The sequence below is a fragment of the Phocoena sinus genome, chromosome 20 (genome assembly GCF_008692025.1).
Source record: "Phocoena sinus isolate mPhoSin1 chromosome 20, mPhoSin1.pri, whole genome shotgun sequence".
Classification (NCBI taxonomy): Eukaryota; Metazoa; Chordata; class Mammalia; order Artiodactyla; family Phocoenidae; genus Phocoena; species Phocoena sinus.
Window position 1 is genome coordinate 51,799,895 of NC_045782.1, and position 16,042 is coordinate 51,815,936.

At 43.4% G+C, this 16,042-nt stretch overlaps 1 protein-coding gene across 3 annotated transcripts in view; it reads left to right on the forward strand.

The window, feature by feature from the left end:
• The window catches only part of GRB2 (growth factor receptor bound protein 2), a 71,201-nt gene that overhangs the window by 42,108 nt on the left and 13,051 nt on the right, over positions 1 to 16,042 (forward strand). The gene's annotated exons all lie outside the window — the stretch shown is intronic.

Here is a 16,042-nt window from a genome sequence, read left to right on the forward strand (position 1 = left end):
GAGGGTAAGGATATAGGTATAAGCAGTTGTATACATGTGGTGGGAGCTTTTAAGGATCTCTTCCGTTTTTTCGGTGAAGTAGAAAGTAAGATCATCTGCTGGGAAGGATGGTGGAGGAGCTGTTGAAGCTCAAGGAGATAGGAAAATGAGATAGTCATCTAGGAGCGAGTGAATGGACTCAGGAGATACAGTGCGAGCCCACTTGAGGTCTTTCATGAGGTCTAATAATTAATATTTAAAGTTTCAGAAGAAGAACAGTGCAAATGAAAGACACTATCAGATTTTTTAAAAAGAAAGAAACGATAACTTCTCATGGAAGTTATCCACATGGATGTGGATTTTTGGATGGGAAGGGACCACCAAGTCTACCCAGCAATATGTACAAAAATAGATCCATGCTCAAATAGGTTATGGTTAAGTTTCAAAATGACAAGAAGAAAGAAAAGGTTCTAAGAGCATCTAGAAAAAAGAAACAAGTCTCTATAAAGAAATGATAATCAGATTGCCAGTGAACTTTGTACAAACAACTTCAAATACCAGAAAGCAGTGTCTTCCAAATGCTGAGGGAAAATGTTGTTCGGCCTAGAATTCTGTTGAATTCTACACCTCATTGAACTGGCGTTCAAGTATAAGCAAAGAATCAAGGCAATTTCAGACATGCCAGGGCTGAAAACATTTGCTTCCTAAGCACCCTTTCTTGGGAAAGTATTAATATTAATGGTGCAGTACCTATAAAAACCAAGAATGAGGAAGACATGAAATCTAGGAATCAACACATCCAACCAAGGAAAGTATTGGAGGAAAATCCCAGAATGGGTAGATCGATTGAAGAGTTAAATGGGTATTCCAGGCATTTTTATACACGTACCATCCTTGAAAAGTTGTAATAATTTAAAAATATAATAAAGCCAGAAAAATTGTTTTAAGGCCATTAGAGCTTTAGGGAAAGCAGAAGGCCATCCAATAAAGGGAGTACAATTTTTAAAACCAGCTTAATTTTTATCTGCCAGAGCTGCAAACTGTAACTGCAACAATGAGAATTCACCTGTAGAAAGCAGGGCATTTTGGGGACTTCCCTGATGGTCCAGTGGGTAAGACTCCACGCTCCCATTGCAGGGGGCCCGGGTTCGATCCCTGGTCAGAGAACTAGATCCCACATGCCGCAACTAAAGATCCCGCATGCTGCAACGAAGACCCAGCGCAGCCCCCCCCCCCCCGCCCCCCCAAAAAGCAGGGCATTTTGGTTCTAGTCAGTTCAGATTTGATAACTTAATCATTATAGATCTATTATGCATAGCCATTCATAGCCTTTGACTTCGCGGGGTGGGGGGTTATAAAGGCCTAATAATACTATTCCGTAGTGGCAAACAGTAGTCATACCTGAGTTGATCATAATATGGCTGATGATTTTTGTAATTTGGGGAAGCTAGTTGTTATTGTGGGCAAGAGAGCGAACCTCATATGCCTGGTTTCCCCTTGCGTTTCCAGGCAACACGGACCTTGTTCTATTGGGTGACCCAGAATTGTGGAATGGCACACAAGTCTCCCAGTTTAAATACTACGTGAAATCAGGAAGTTGTCCTTGTAGTATGGAATTGAGGGTCTGACAAGCCCATTGTTTGCATTAATACATCCTATTATTTAGTCCTCTTAGTCCCTCTGTTCTCTGCAGGTTGTGACGTTTTGTGGGACGAAAGTGCTGATTTTGTACATGAAACAGTCTGTAGGTGCTCAGATAAAACTACTAGGCGGAGCAAGGCTGGTCTTGTCTGCTTTTGATGGTACAGGCCGGGAACAGAGCAGCCTGGTTGTTCTCCGGCTGCCCCCCGCCCTCCCCCCAGGCCTCCCTGCGAACCTGCCCTCTGAGCCCTGCAGCTGCCTGAAGGAGGCCATGAAAGCTGGTTAATTACTAGACAGGCCTCCCTTGCAGCGGTAAAAGGAGGGGTAGTTAGTTTAGCCTGTCTGTTAGCAACAGCTATGTTTGTCTCCAGTTCCGTTAGAGAGGTGCCTAGAAAAAGTTGTCACATCCTGAATTCTGATGTCTGTTTTCCTGATGAAAATGTCCATATTTGGGGTCACGTTTGGAAGTAGAGAAAGTTTAATATGGGAGTAAGCGTATGTCAGGGTATACTAGTTCAAATTGAGTATTTTCATAGATTCTAAACATTGCAAATTATAGTTATTTGAATTGGTTGTTTGAAAAAGTAATGTCAGTTTTGTGTAGATTTTTAATTATATAGCAATTAAAACATTACCTCAGCACAACTGAGGGATTATCACTTTTATAAATTTATTTTTAAATTTTATTTATTTTTGGCTGCATTGGGTCTTCATTGCTGCACGCCAGCTTTCTCTAGCTGTAGCAAGCGGGGACTACTCTTCGTTGCGGTGCGCAGGCTTCTCATTACGGTGGCTTCTCTTGCTGCGGAGCACGGGCTCTAGGTGCGCGGGCTCAGTAGTTGTGGCTCATGGGCTCTAGAGCGCAGGCTCAGTAGTTGTGGCACACGGGCTTAGTTGCTCTGCGGTATGTGGGATCTTCCCGGACCAGGGCTCGAACCCGTGTCCCCCGCATTGGCAGGCGATCCTTAACCCCTGCGCCACCAGGGAAGCCTCGGGATTATCTCTTTTATACACTTTCTTTTTATTTATGGTGGAGAGTAAACTTTAAGTTTTAAATTATGTGATCTTGAGAAGCTAGTGATATGGCTTGAAATTTGATATCTGTTCCCTGTTCCTGCAAACAGAGGATGGAGGGGTAAATTTAGAGTCTTTAATGTGTATGGGTTTTTTAATGTTCATTTTAGGGTCTTTTCAAAACAGAATCCCCCAACCCTAGTCCAAATGTCCATCTGCTCTGGCCTGGCTTACTGCAGTAGCCCCGTAGTTAAGTGGTCTTCCTGCTGCCACTTTCATCCCTCTCAGATCTTTGTATCACACAGAAACCAGAATCGTCATATTGAAGAGCAAATTCAGTCCATGGTTTCCCAGAATCCTTATTCTACCCTTCAGGTCCAGAGCCCTGCACAGTCTGGCCCAGTTCCCTTTCTCTCTAGCCTCCAAGGCTCTGCTTTTCACAAAACTCCCTTGGATTTGTCATTTCAGTTCTACACTGTGCTAAACTCCTTCTCACCCAAGAGCCTCTACTTATGCTCTTCTCTCTGCTTGGAATATTTCTCCTTGCTCTCATTTGTGTCCTCCATTCCCACCCCCAAACCTGGCTAAGACCTACTCATACTCAGGGTTTCTGGTTGAAATGTTACTGCCCAGGTGAGTTTTCCTTGACACACCTCTGCATAGTTCGATTAGGTCTCCCCAAGGTGTGCCCTCATACAGAACACTCTGAACTTTTCATCGTAACTTATTATACCTGAAGTTATAATTACAATCCCTTCCCTACTATCAGCTCCTTGTAAGTAAGGATCGTTTCCTTACTGTGGTATCCCCAGGACCTAGCACAGACGTTGACCCAAAATGGACACTCATACTTGTCTACTCCCTGAGTCTTAATATAGTACATCTTTGATTATGTTATTAGGATAGAGTCCTAAGAATGGCTGGGTTTTACTGGGTTAATAGGTATGAAAATTCAAATCTTTGATACGTATGGCCAAATTGCTTTCAGTAAAACCATACACCTTTTTATACTCCCACCAGTACCATCCAGCCACCATCACTGAATATTAACTTGTTTTTATCTTTGCCACTGTGATCATCCAAAAAGAAGAGGAAGGGGGGAGGTCTGTGAGATCTCTGAGTGATAGAAACAGAAGACTGGAGTAGGCCCCTTGATCTAGTTATTCCAGTCATGACCACGTGATATCCCATCCTTGAAGATTTCTGGGCTGTAAGACTTCAGCCTTCCTGGTGGCACTTGAGCACAGTGGAGGAGACAGCGAGGAGGGTGACTCGTCTTACATGTTAGGCAGTAGTTTTCGTGCAGTGGAGTAGCATCGCCATGGTGATTACCTGTAGGAAGTGACTCCGCTTGACTGAGCCACATCCAGCCATCCACAGTGTCTGTAATTAGTGTGTCACTTAAACATGTGACAGCTCCATATCGCAGAAGGGCAGTGTGTAGCCTGGACGAGGACAGCAAGTAAAGTGTGACTTAACAGCAACTCTCTTTTTTTGAACCCCATTTTAAAATATAAAAGGGAAGATGGCCTTGTTTACCACATACTCTTACACACTCTGCGTTGCTCTGCCTTTAGGTTCTTGCTCTACTTCTGCACTCTTGGAAGTTGCTCCTTTTCTCGTTTCTCCAGACATGAATTGAGTTTTCTGTATTAACTAAGCAGCTCACTTGGAAACATGTAGCTGTGAATTCCATATTCAACTCAAAATCAGAAGTTTCCCTTATCCCACTTCTTTCTTGTTCCCTCATTATTTACATACATAACTCCCTTATCTGTAGGGCAGGGACTGTGTCTTTCTGCCCCCACCCCCCCTTTAAATCCCGTTGCAGCTTCCTAGCAGAAAGCTTTCAGTGGAGTAGACACTCGAACATTAACTGAAGTGCAATTCGAAGAGGACAGCGACGGTAACTCATCAGGACAGCCTAGTAATGACCAGATTACAGATCCTAGATTTTCGTACTTCCACCACCTTTCTCAATTCCCTGTAACTGTTTTAATAGTAAACAGAATTATTTGGCTGCGTAAGATGGTGGACCTCAAGGCTGTTTTACAGTTTTCTTCTCCCAAGCTGTTGGTAGAATTTGGATACTTCCCGTGATCTGTTTGCCTCATAACAAATGTCACTTTGTATAATGAAATATCTCCGCCGTGAGTTCCAAAGGATGGATAGAACCGATTTGAGAGGAATTTCAGTCAGGTTCCTGGTAGGAAACACATGACACATTTAAACTGGCTAATTTGAGGAGACTTTATTAATGAGACTATTTACAAGGTGTGGGCAGGGTTTCTCTAGAAACCACAGGGGACGGTACAGTGCCCAGAGCTAGTAACCGGCTTCCCATTTTGAGGTCTGCAGAAGACAGTGGGGCAAAGGAAGGGAGGGGTGTTACCAGAACCTGGAGGAGGAAAGGACTGAGTCAAGAAGGCTGAGACTTTCAGTTGTGGGTCTAAGACTGTCCACAGAAGCCCCAGACAGGAAGCTGCCTTCTGCGGCCTCTCCACTGGGGAGCTGGGAAGCCTGTAGAAGAGCCTGCTGTTGTGGTCCATACAGGTGGAGGGCACAGAAGGGCAGAGGAGAATGTCAGCTGGATCTGGAGAGGCACGGGGGTACCATCTAGCTTTTACAATTATGCTTTTTACTCACGGTGGCTTTAAAAGAGGGAAATTTGCCAGCAGCTCTATATAGCTGTTTTTCTAAAGTGCTTTTCACAAAAAAAAATTGGTGGCCAAGAGGGAGGCCACCGAGTCACATATGCCCACCAAGCTCTTTTGATTCCACCTCAGAAAAGTATCTTGAATCTGTCTCCTTCCCTCCACTACACTTTCCCACTGCAGTCCAAGCGCTGGCGGCTGTAGTTGTTCCCGCCTGGTCTTCCCTGCGCTTCATTCTCACAGTGCAAACGTTGGAATGTTTGGAAAATGCAAACCTGAATGTCACTCTGCTGTGACTTCTAGTTCTCATCCTTAGCACACCCGTTTGAACTTCCTAATTTACACACTAGAGCCTTCTGCCTAGACCATTTATAGGAGATACTCTGGGTGTCCCCTCAGGTGTTACTCTCTGACCACATTCCCCGTCTCTCCCAGACTAGGGTAGGTCCCTCTCTTTTCCGCTCCCTAACCCTGTGCTTAACCTAACATGAATCCACATTTTCAGTTTAGTGTTGTACTTATTAACCTGTTTAATTGCCTGCATTCACCTCCACCCTGGGAATGGGGTGGGGAATTACCACTGCACCCAAGTCCCTCTGTCTATCGTGTGGTTACAGACTCTCCTGCCATGGAGCTAGATTAGCTGCTTCAGAAAATTTTGGAACTAGGTTTTTTTTTAGTTCAGAATGGTAGCATTCTAGGTGTAAAGACCCCCTAGCCTCGAGTGTTTCAGAGCCATAGATCTTTTTTTTTTTTAATACAGCAGTTTCTTATCAGTCATCTGTTTTATACATATTAGTATATACATGTCAATGCCAATCTCCCAAGTCATCCCACCCACCCCCCCGCCTACCCCCCACACTTCCCCCCTTGGTGTCCATACGTTTGTTCTCTACGTCTGTGTCTCTATTTCTGCCTTGCAAACCAGTTCATCTGAACAATTTTTCTAGATTCCACATATATGCATTAATATACAATATTTGTTTTTGTCTTTCTGACTTACTTCACTCTGTATGACAGTCTCTAGGTCCATCCACGTCTCCACAAATGACCCAGTTTCGTTCCTTTTTAAGAGCCATAGATCTTTATGCAGTTGCCAGTGATTAGCTGAGTGACTGATGCCTTTTTTTCTGTTACATTCTGTGAGGTGACTTTGGGGCACGGAATGACTAAATCAGTAGACCCTATTTAGTTCACATCTTGAATCAATAAGGCCTAAGTTAAACTTAATGACCTCTGTTGTCATTAATTTTGGGGTGGAGGAGGGCTTTTTGGGAGCTCCTGTTTTTGGTTTATTTGCTGAAGCAACAGGAAGTGAGTTAGATCTTAGAAGGGGGAGCTGATGAATGTAAGCAGGTTTGCCTGTCATCAGAGAACAGGCAACTGCTGCTCCCCTGGCTTAGGAGGCTTTGTTTGCTTTTTATTTAGTTTGGTGTTTTTGAGGAGAGGGTTGTAGAATTTAACCTAAAATTGAAAGCCTTCTGTTAATGAACAAGGAGAGTAGCTAAATATATATATATTGCTAAAGTAAAGAATTAGCCGTAGTTTCTGATTATTTTTGTTATTTCCAGTTAGGAGTTCTTATACCATTAGTAAAGGTTTTACTTTTCAACTTAAGGAAACCTAACCAATCTTTTAGTTAATGGCTGCCAAGTGTGGCCAAGGAAACCATCCGTCCCTACATTTGCTTGATAGCAAGTTGGGAAGTTGGCCATGTTCCTTCTACTCAAAGTTCTATACAAGCTGAGCAGAACTAAAGATGCAAACAAAGAATATAACCAGGGGGCAGGAGGGATAGGAAGAATATAACCTAGCTCACACTTCCCACAGGAAGTTTTCCTGTATCCCCTAAGCTGGACTTAGGTCTTTCCCTTCGGTGTTTGGAACGCAGATATTTTCTGTTGAAAGGACATTTGCCACAGTACCTGTAATTCCCCGACTCCTGGAGTCCATCACACTGTGTTGCAACTAGCAGTTTACTAGATAGAGTCTAAGCTCCCTGGGGAGGGAAGGGTGGCCATTGTATCCTAAGCTCACCTAGCTCAGGGCTTTGCACTCTTGTTGAAGAGTGCTTGCCTGGTACAGGCTGTCACATGATTGCTGAGTTTTTCAAATGTACAGAATTTTCTCTCTTGAAACTCCCTCATATTTATCTTTGTCTCTGCCCATTCCCTGCGCCCAACTGCCCCAAATCCCTGCAGTTGAAATTCTGACACTCTTGAGAGCATTTCACTCTTCTGTTGAGCAGTCAACTACACTAAAGTAGTGTGTCTTCCACAAGACACAAAGCACAGAAGACAGTTATTTTGAATGGAAACTCTTGGTACCTCTTTGGTATAAAGAGTTTATTTTGGGGTACTGCCTGTGCATTTAGGTTTCACTGCCTCCAGATTCATCTGGGTGGAGTAATAGCTACATAAGTGTGAATAACCTTCCTGTTTTGTTAAAATGTCATGAGCAGCTTTTCTTAATGACAGCTGAACCTGGAAAGGTTGATAAGTGTCTGATTCGTTGTTTTGTTGTTGTTGTTTTTAAGATTTTTTTTTGACGTGGACCATTTTTAAAGTCTATTGCATTTGTTACGATATTGTTTCTGTTTTGTTTTGATTTTTTGGCTGCAAGGCATGTGGGATCTTCGCTCCCCGACCAGGGATCGAGCCCGCACCCCCTGCATTGGAAGGTGAAGTCTTAACCACGGGACCACCAGGGAAGTCCCTCTAATTCGTTTTTTGAACACTAAAATATTTCTCAGAGAAAGAAAAATATCCTGATTTGGTTATTCTTCTTACAATTATTCTTATAATAATAATTTGGTTAGTCGTCTTAATTATTCATCTTGCTACATATGTGAACATTATAAAGGAAGTCTTCCATTTTAAAATGTGAATGGCCCTGAACTCTTAATATAATCAGTGTGTGTGTGTGAGTGTGAGAGAGAGAGAGAGAGATCATTTTTCTTTCTACATCAACTTGGCTGCCATTCAAAAGAATAAAAAAGGTAAAGGTCTTCATGGTGTCCTTTGTAAAGCTTTTGGTGGAGGAGTTGTAGCTATAAAATTAACACTCTGCAAAAGTAAGTCACTAGTCAGACATGCAGGCTGAACCAGGCATCTTAACATTCCAGGAAGTGCCCCCATGCTGAGAGCTGTGAGTCGGGACACGTGTATAGACACAGAGCTACAGCTCTTCCCTCCCTAGTCCACCCAAGGCATATTTTCTCAGTTTCATACTGAAATTTCCCTTCCCTGCCTACCCACCCCACCCTTACACTTTTTTATCTTGGAGAAAGTAGAAGCAGGTAGTGTTGTGGAAAAGATGTGGGGTACCGCGTTTTGAGGTGCTCGCCATAGAAGTTTTTTGGCAGTGATGCTTAAGGTACAGGAAGACTGATTGCCTCATTCTATTACTTCCTTTATTTTGCATCTCCTTGGGGGGAACAAATTCATGACAGTCAGTCTTCTTTCCAGGGTCTATTTAAGATGTTATTATTTTCACCAAGGAATTTCATGGTAATGTATAATGTGTGGTGCTCTTTCTGTTGTCCCTAGACCCAGCTAGCTCTGTGATCCTGTATGCATTACTTAGAACAAAGCCCCCATATACCAGTCAGTTCCTCAAAATATGCTAGATGCTATTCTGAGAACCATGGAGAATACCGATGAGAGGTGGCATGGAGCCAGCTTTAGGGTGCTTGCAGTCAAGTTTAGGAGAGGACCAAAGCATTCCAGTACACAGTACAAAGCAGTGGTAGACGAGATGCGAATAGATGAGGAAGAGAGGAAGCATGAGAGATGCAGTACAGTGTGTTTAGAGGTCGCTGAGTTGACTAGCCTGACTGAACTGAAAGGTTCATTTAGAGAAGTGGTGGGTGGGAAGAACTGAACGTAGGCTATGGCCAAATTATGAAAAGTGGAATGCCAAACTAAGAATAATTTGGATCCATAGAAGGCTACTTAAGACTTTCTAACAGAAAAACGGTGGTGTTTGAACTGATTCAGAGCACTAAATAGATTGAGGTCAAACCAGGACAACCTTAAACTATGAAACCTGGACCTTTTGGGAGGTGGCGGGGCGGGGGGGGGGGGGGTAGGCTTGGCCTCTTGATCCAGCAGTGTTTCCCTTTCAGACTGATGCCCATTGATAGCAGCTGTTTAGAGAGGGTAGAGAGAGCCTCTTAGGCAATGGGAAAAAAGGCACTGTTCCTGGGGTGTAACTGGTTTGTATTCAAATGGCAGTATATAAGTGAGTGATGAGTGATTTTTAGCAATAGAAAATTTGGGAGTTTGGAGGTTTTATTTCCTCTCCCTTCTTCCCTCTTTTTCTTTCTTTTCCTTTTAAAATTGTTAAGAGGGCAAAACCTACCATGTGTCACTAGTGGTCAGAAGGTAAACTTGACCAACAAATGCCCTTTGGATTTCTTTAGTTTGGTAAATAGAATCCTTTCTTAAAAGGAAAATGATGTAAAAAATTGATTTGATCCCCAAAGAAATGAATCTTCTGGAAATACCCATTTCAAAGGGAACTAAAAAACACATTTCGTGGCACAGATATTATACTTTTGTTGAAAGAGTTCATCACCATAAGGTAAAAATACCCCCTTGATTTGATATCATTACATAAATTTGGAGTAACTCATCTACAGTGTGGGTGTTTTTCATGCTTTGGCACACAGTAGAGCAAGCAGCGTAGCCAAGATGTTTTTCATGTTGAGCAAAAACTTTAACAGATGGAGGTGGTGATTGTAGAGCACTTATTTAAAGTGTTAGGAATGAATCAGTGTAGTTTGAGGCTGAGGCAGTGATCCATACTCAGGGAGTCTGAGAAGTTGAAGAGCATCCTAATAAAATATGTAACAGGCAACTGAAGAGAACTGATTTTAAATGGCTCTCCCAGTACTGTTACCCTAGCCAGGGCCCTATAGAATTTTTCTTAGGGGTTAAAGTCTTTAAAAAGCCACTCTGTGTGTGTGCGTGCATGCGTGCGTGTGTGTGTGTGTGTGTGTGTGTGTGTGTGTGTGTGTGTGTTTTCCTTCCCTATTCTAAGAACTTGAAATTATGTGGTAGGGTGACCATAATTCTTTAAATTTGTCTTCAAGTCCTGGCAGTATTTCAGTGTTGCTTGTGTGGGATTGATTGATCTTTAAAGAGCTGGGGAAACTCACTGGCTTATGTAGAATTTCTGTAAAGCAGGGACCAGCTGTAAGTGGCATTTTTGTTTTTTAAGTGGTAGAAGAGCTTAAATATGTAATTGTTCCTATCTTTTATGCACAAATGCTCTTTCTTATAAATTGTTTCACAAATGCTATAAAACTTTGAATAATTTTTCCCTGAAGAAATGTTGAACCCTGTGCAAGCTGTTAGAATTAGAATGTATGTTGAAAGCTTTGATGGGACTACTGTTCTGGAACTGCACAGCTTTTTTTTTTTTTAAATCATGATTCCTCCTTCTTTTTGTTTTGTTCTGTTTATTTACAGATGACTGCATATGTTCAGGCAAGAAAATACCCCCATATTTCAAAATACAGCAGTCTATAAACAAAATTCTTATCTACCATTTTCCTAAAGGACACATTTTTTTTTCTGTAATTTGTATAGAAAATTAAGTGCAGTTCTTGTCTCCCAGGATTTAAGGGAGACAAGAACTCCCTTATGGGAGTTCAGGGAAGGGACAGGGAAAGGGCATTACCTACTGTAATCCTCGAACTCAGCATTTAAAATTTTTTTTGAAGTAAACACAGAAGTTTTGTACTCTGTGTTTCCAGAGTATAACAAGAATCCCAATTCTCTGTTAATACGTGTGCTCTTGGTACCCGTGGGCAGCATTACATCAAAGATACCTAATTTGGTAAAACTCAGCCCCAAGGATAGCCATGTTTTGTTAGATCTAATACTGCTAAATGTGTAAGGCAGAGTAGCTACTGTGAAGTAAATGTGAGCCATGCTGCTCATTTTCTCATTTAACCCCCTCAGTAACGCTGGGAGGTAGGTATTATCACCACTTTATAGATGGGAAACCAAAACTTAGAAAATGGCCGTTTGCCCAAGGTCACATAGTTCATTGCTGGTGAAATTGGAATTTGAACCCATGTGTTTATTCGCCTCTTGAATCCTACCAGATCAGGTGCATCCGAAGGGGTCTGAGCCCTAAATCTTTGAGCTCTGGCTTTTTTTTCTTTCTTCTTTTTTAAACTATTTGGAAACCTTTAAATTGGTATTAGTAAAGATGGAAATTTGCATTGCCTTTAGAATGGTCTCAGATTGGGGGTGGGGTGGTGGCAGCAGTGAATAAAGTTACCAGATTATATAATGTAGAAAAGTAGAACATGTGGAATGCTCTGAGTGGTCCGTAGTGAAGAAAGTTTTATTTCTGGGAATTTTTTTCATAGGTTAGTGATGGCAAACTATCATGGTGGGGTTTCTGAAGCCTCGTTTTGCTATTTTCTGCTCCGCTGTGTATTTTCGGTGTGAAAAGTTTGTACCGGAGGCGTATGAGGCCCTGGTGTGTGTTTCTTACATCTAAATTGGACCATAGTATACTGTGTTCTCTTGACTGAAATACTTCTTTCAGTTGAAGTATGATATATGTGTAGAAAAGTTACATATCGTAAGTGCCGTGAATTTTCACAGACTGAATACACCCAGCTTGCAGGTAAGTTACATACCGTAAGTGCCGTGAACTTTCACAGACTGAGTACACCCAGCTTGCAGGTCAAGAAGTTTAACATTAGCAGCAGCTCAAAAGCACCTGTCGTGTCCCTTCCATCAACTGGAATAGTTCTAATTCTCCAGTGTGAACCTCACATCATTCCTTATCTTTTAGGTTTCTTCCTGATTGTGGCTCTAACATTACTTTGTCTTTCTGCAACCAGAAAAAGAACAAATAAAAACTTCACTGAAACTTGTCTCTTCCTCCTTTCATAATCTTATCTCTTGATCAGTCTGCTTCCGTTAAACCAAAGTGTTTTGATGGCTACAAAGTCATAACTCGAGGGAATATGGGGGTTGGCATAGAACATGCGGCTGTGGGGTAAGAGCTAAAAACATTCCTTGGAATTTTCAAAACTGAATGAAAATTTGGTGGTCGAACTCAACCATCTATTTGTTAAGAGGTAATGAATGAGCGAATGGTAAGTTGCCTGTGTTTTGGGGAAGTGGTGATAGGAGCAGTTCCTCTTTCTCAGAACTCTGATGGGGCCTTAACAGCTTACTTGTGAAAGATGTGAACTTTGATCTAAAGCCATAGCAAATTCAGTACAGTCTCTGTAGGTGCAAACTCATCCTCCACATGTGGTTCTGGTGCCCTTCCCTCCTCTGCTTGAGATTCACTTATGTCAGTTTGTGCCCTTGGCTGTTTTTTGTTTTTGTTTTTGTTTTTTTTGTGGTACGCGGGCCTCTCACTGTTGTGGCCTCCCTCATTGGGGAGCACAGGCTCCGGACGCGCAGGCTCAGCGGCCATGGCTCACGGGCCCAGCCGCTCCGCGGCATGTGGGATCCTCCCGGACCGGGGCACAAACCCATGTCCCCTGCATCGGCAGGCGGACTCTCAACCACTGAGCCACCAGGGAAGCCCCCCTTTGTTGTTTTAAGCATTTGAATAAAACTTAATTTTTAACTCTGAAATTATGCCATCCTGGGCTTTCAGGGCTTGCGTGTGAAAGCTGATGTACCAGCTGGGTAGAAAAACCTGATCCCAGGTGGCCCAGGCTTAGCAAGCACTCTTTGTCCTGTGCTTTGTCTCCCACAGAACCAATCTTTTCTTTTTTTTGCAGTACGCGGGCCTCTCTCTCACTGTTGCACCCTCTCCCGCTGTGGAGCACAGGCTCCGCACGCGCAGGCTCAACGGCCATGGCTCACGGGCCCAGCCGCTCCGCGGCATGTGGGATCTTCCCGGACCGGGGCACGAACCCGTGTCCTCTGCATCGGCAGGCGGACTCTCAACCCACTGCGCCACCAGGGAAGCCCCCAATCTTTTCTTAAATTATCGAGTAAAGAGATTTAGAGGCATGCACAGCCACACCTTGGCTTTCTGGCAAAGTGATATTCTAGATACTAGAATATTCTAGAGAACCAAAATTTTAGCCTCCCATGTATTCTGACATTACATTAAAAATAATCAAAGCGGGCTTCCCTGGTGGCGCAGTGGTTGAGAGTCCGCCTGCTGATGCAGGGGACACAGGTTCGTGCCCCAGTCTGGGAAGATCCCACATGCCGCGGAGCGGCTGGGCCCGTGAGCCATGGCTGCTGAGCCTGCGCGTCCGGAGCCTGTGCTCCGCAACAGAAGAGGCCACAACAGTGAGAGGCCCGTGTACCGTAAAAAAAAAAAAAAAAAATCTAAGCATTGGTGAGTTCCCTGGTGGCCTAGTGGTTAGGATTCTGGGCTTTCACTGCCGTGGCTGGGGTTCAGTCCCTGGTTGGGGAACTGAGATCCCACAAGCCACCCGGCCAGTATTCTTCATCTTCTTGTTCCTCCTCCTCCTCCTCATCATCATCTAAACGTATTAGTTCCATTTTTCCCTACCTTCTTGGGGAGAAAAGCATACAAACACCAAGTATTAATTTTGTTCTGCAGAAAACCATAGTTCTAAAATGGTGCCAAATCTGGGAGTTGCCCTGGAGTTTCTTTTACTGTTGTGGGGCATTTTTTTAGGGGGAGGTTTGCCTCTGTCCTAACAAAGGTGACAAGAAGAACGTGCAGTGCTTCCCTGGTGGTGCAGTGGTTAAGAAACCGCCTGCCAATGCTGGGGACACGGGTTTGAGCCCTGGTCCGGGAAGATCCCACATGCCACGAAGCAACAAAGTCTGTGCGCCACAACTACTGAAGCCTGTGCACCTAGAGCCCGTGCTCCGCAACGAGAAGCCACCGCAATGAGAAGCTGCACACTGCAACAAAGGGTTAGCCCCCGCTTACCACAACTAGAGAAAGCCTGCGTGCAGCAACGAAGACCCAATGCAGCCAAAAATAAATAAATTTAAAAAAAAAGAAGAACATGTGGTTGGTTCTAAGAACTCCTGGTGGGTGTGTAGAACCTTTTCTGCAAGGTTATTGGTCACAAATTAAAACTGGCCTTTTCCAAGTGATTACCTTATTCTGTTTTCATGTCCAAATGGGCCATAATGCTTTATAAGATAATTACTAGACCACATTTTTCTTCCAGCCCTTCTTTTTGGTAGACAACAAAATCCTGGCCTAAAGCTCCTTTGGCTCTTGTGCTGTTGAATCTTCTGTGATGCTGGTGGGTTAACCTTGGTGCTTAGGGACGGACGTTGATATCATTGTGGCAGGGAGTGCCTTAAGAGCCCTGTCCCTCTCAGACCTTCGTCCTTGGTATGCGGGTGTGCTTTATAATTGTCTAGCAACAGAATAACTTTGCTGGCCACAGTACAGTTTTTGAAATGCATATTTTAAATTTATAAGTGTATTTTACATATATTAGTTTATTTCATCACAGTATTTAATAAATAAAAAGTTTTAAGGGAAAATTGATGAAAAGAAAAAAGTTTTCATCACTGAGGCTGATGGGATTTAGCAATAGCTTGTTACCTTATCCTGTGCACATGTAAACTCAGTGACTGACACTGAGGGTCCGAGGTTAGCCAGCATCACAGATAGGCGCCAGCTTTGTAAAACTCTTCAGGGCATAGCCTTTTTTCAGAAGTGAATTCACTGGTCAGCATCATTAGTGCAACTTAGCTCTTTGTTGGTAGCTATCAGTCTTATCTACCCTTTCCAAAGTTGTATCTCACTTGGAAATGTCAATACATATACATCAAGCAGTCCAGGTTCTAATTGGGCAGTGAGTACAGCATTGTTCAGCGTCATGAGTAAATAATTCGGTAAAGCATTTTACCAGCTTCCTTTTAGAATTTTGCTCTGTAGTATAGATTTACTACCTGTACTAGTCCATCAGCATTTTCCTGTGTTCGCCATTTTTGAGTTAGGCTCACATTTCTATTTTCTCTTTTAAGTTACTTTTTAAAATGTCCTATATCCTTTGCCTTTTGTTAGAAATCTGGAATTCAAAGGGTGGCTTTTATACTATGCCTAGATCTATTCTGCCCACCCCCCCCCCCTTTTTTTTTGGCTGCACCATGTGGCATGCGGGATCTTAGCTCCCTGACCAGGGATCGAACCCATGCCCCCTGCAGTGGAAGCGTGGAGTCCTAACCACTGGACCACCAGGGAAGTCCATATTTTGCTCCCTTTAATACTCTGCAGATGATAGTATCTTGGCCTAGGCTATCCATATAAGTCAGTATTGGAGAGCACACTCGTTTGAGTTTTGAAAATCTGCATGGGATTCATTAGCCCGTAACCTTGGGTAGACTGTTTTCACTTTGCAGAATGCAGGGGCTCAGTTGTGCGGTCTCTGGGCCTCCCCCGGAATGGGGCCCATTGGTGTGCTTCCAGCATTCTCTAACTCGGACACATCGTGGCCCTTGAGGGTAAGAGAAGTAAGTAGGACTTACCGTGCTTTTTCATTAAAATACGGTTTTCCCACACAAGGGCACATGGCTGTGCATGCAGGTAGCAGCGGGACGGTGGCTGACCCATACTTGGGATAACCTAGAGACAGTATGAGGAAATCCCAAGATTGGATCTCTGTGATTCTGGAAATTGGCTTGAAGGTCCCTGGAGAGGTCTTCAGGCTCTTTCTGTTGCTGCCCAGTTGTTGTGCGGTTATACCTACTCTCTTCCTTTATTCTCCAGTGTCAGTGTTTGCTGTTTTCCAGAAATCTCCTCACAGAAACTCATCT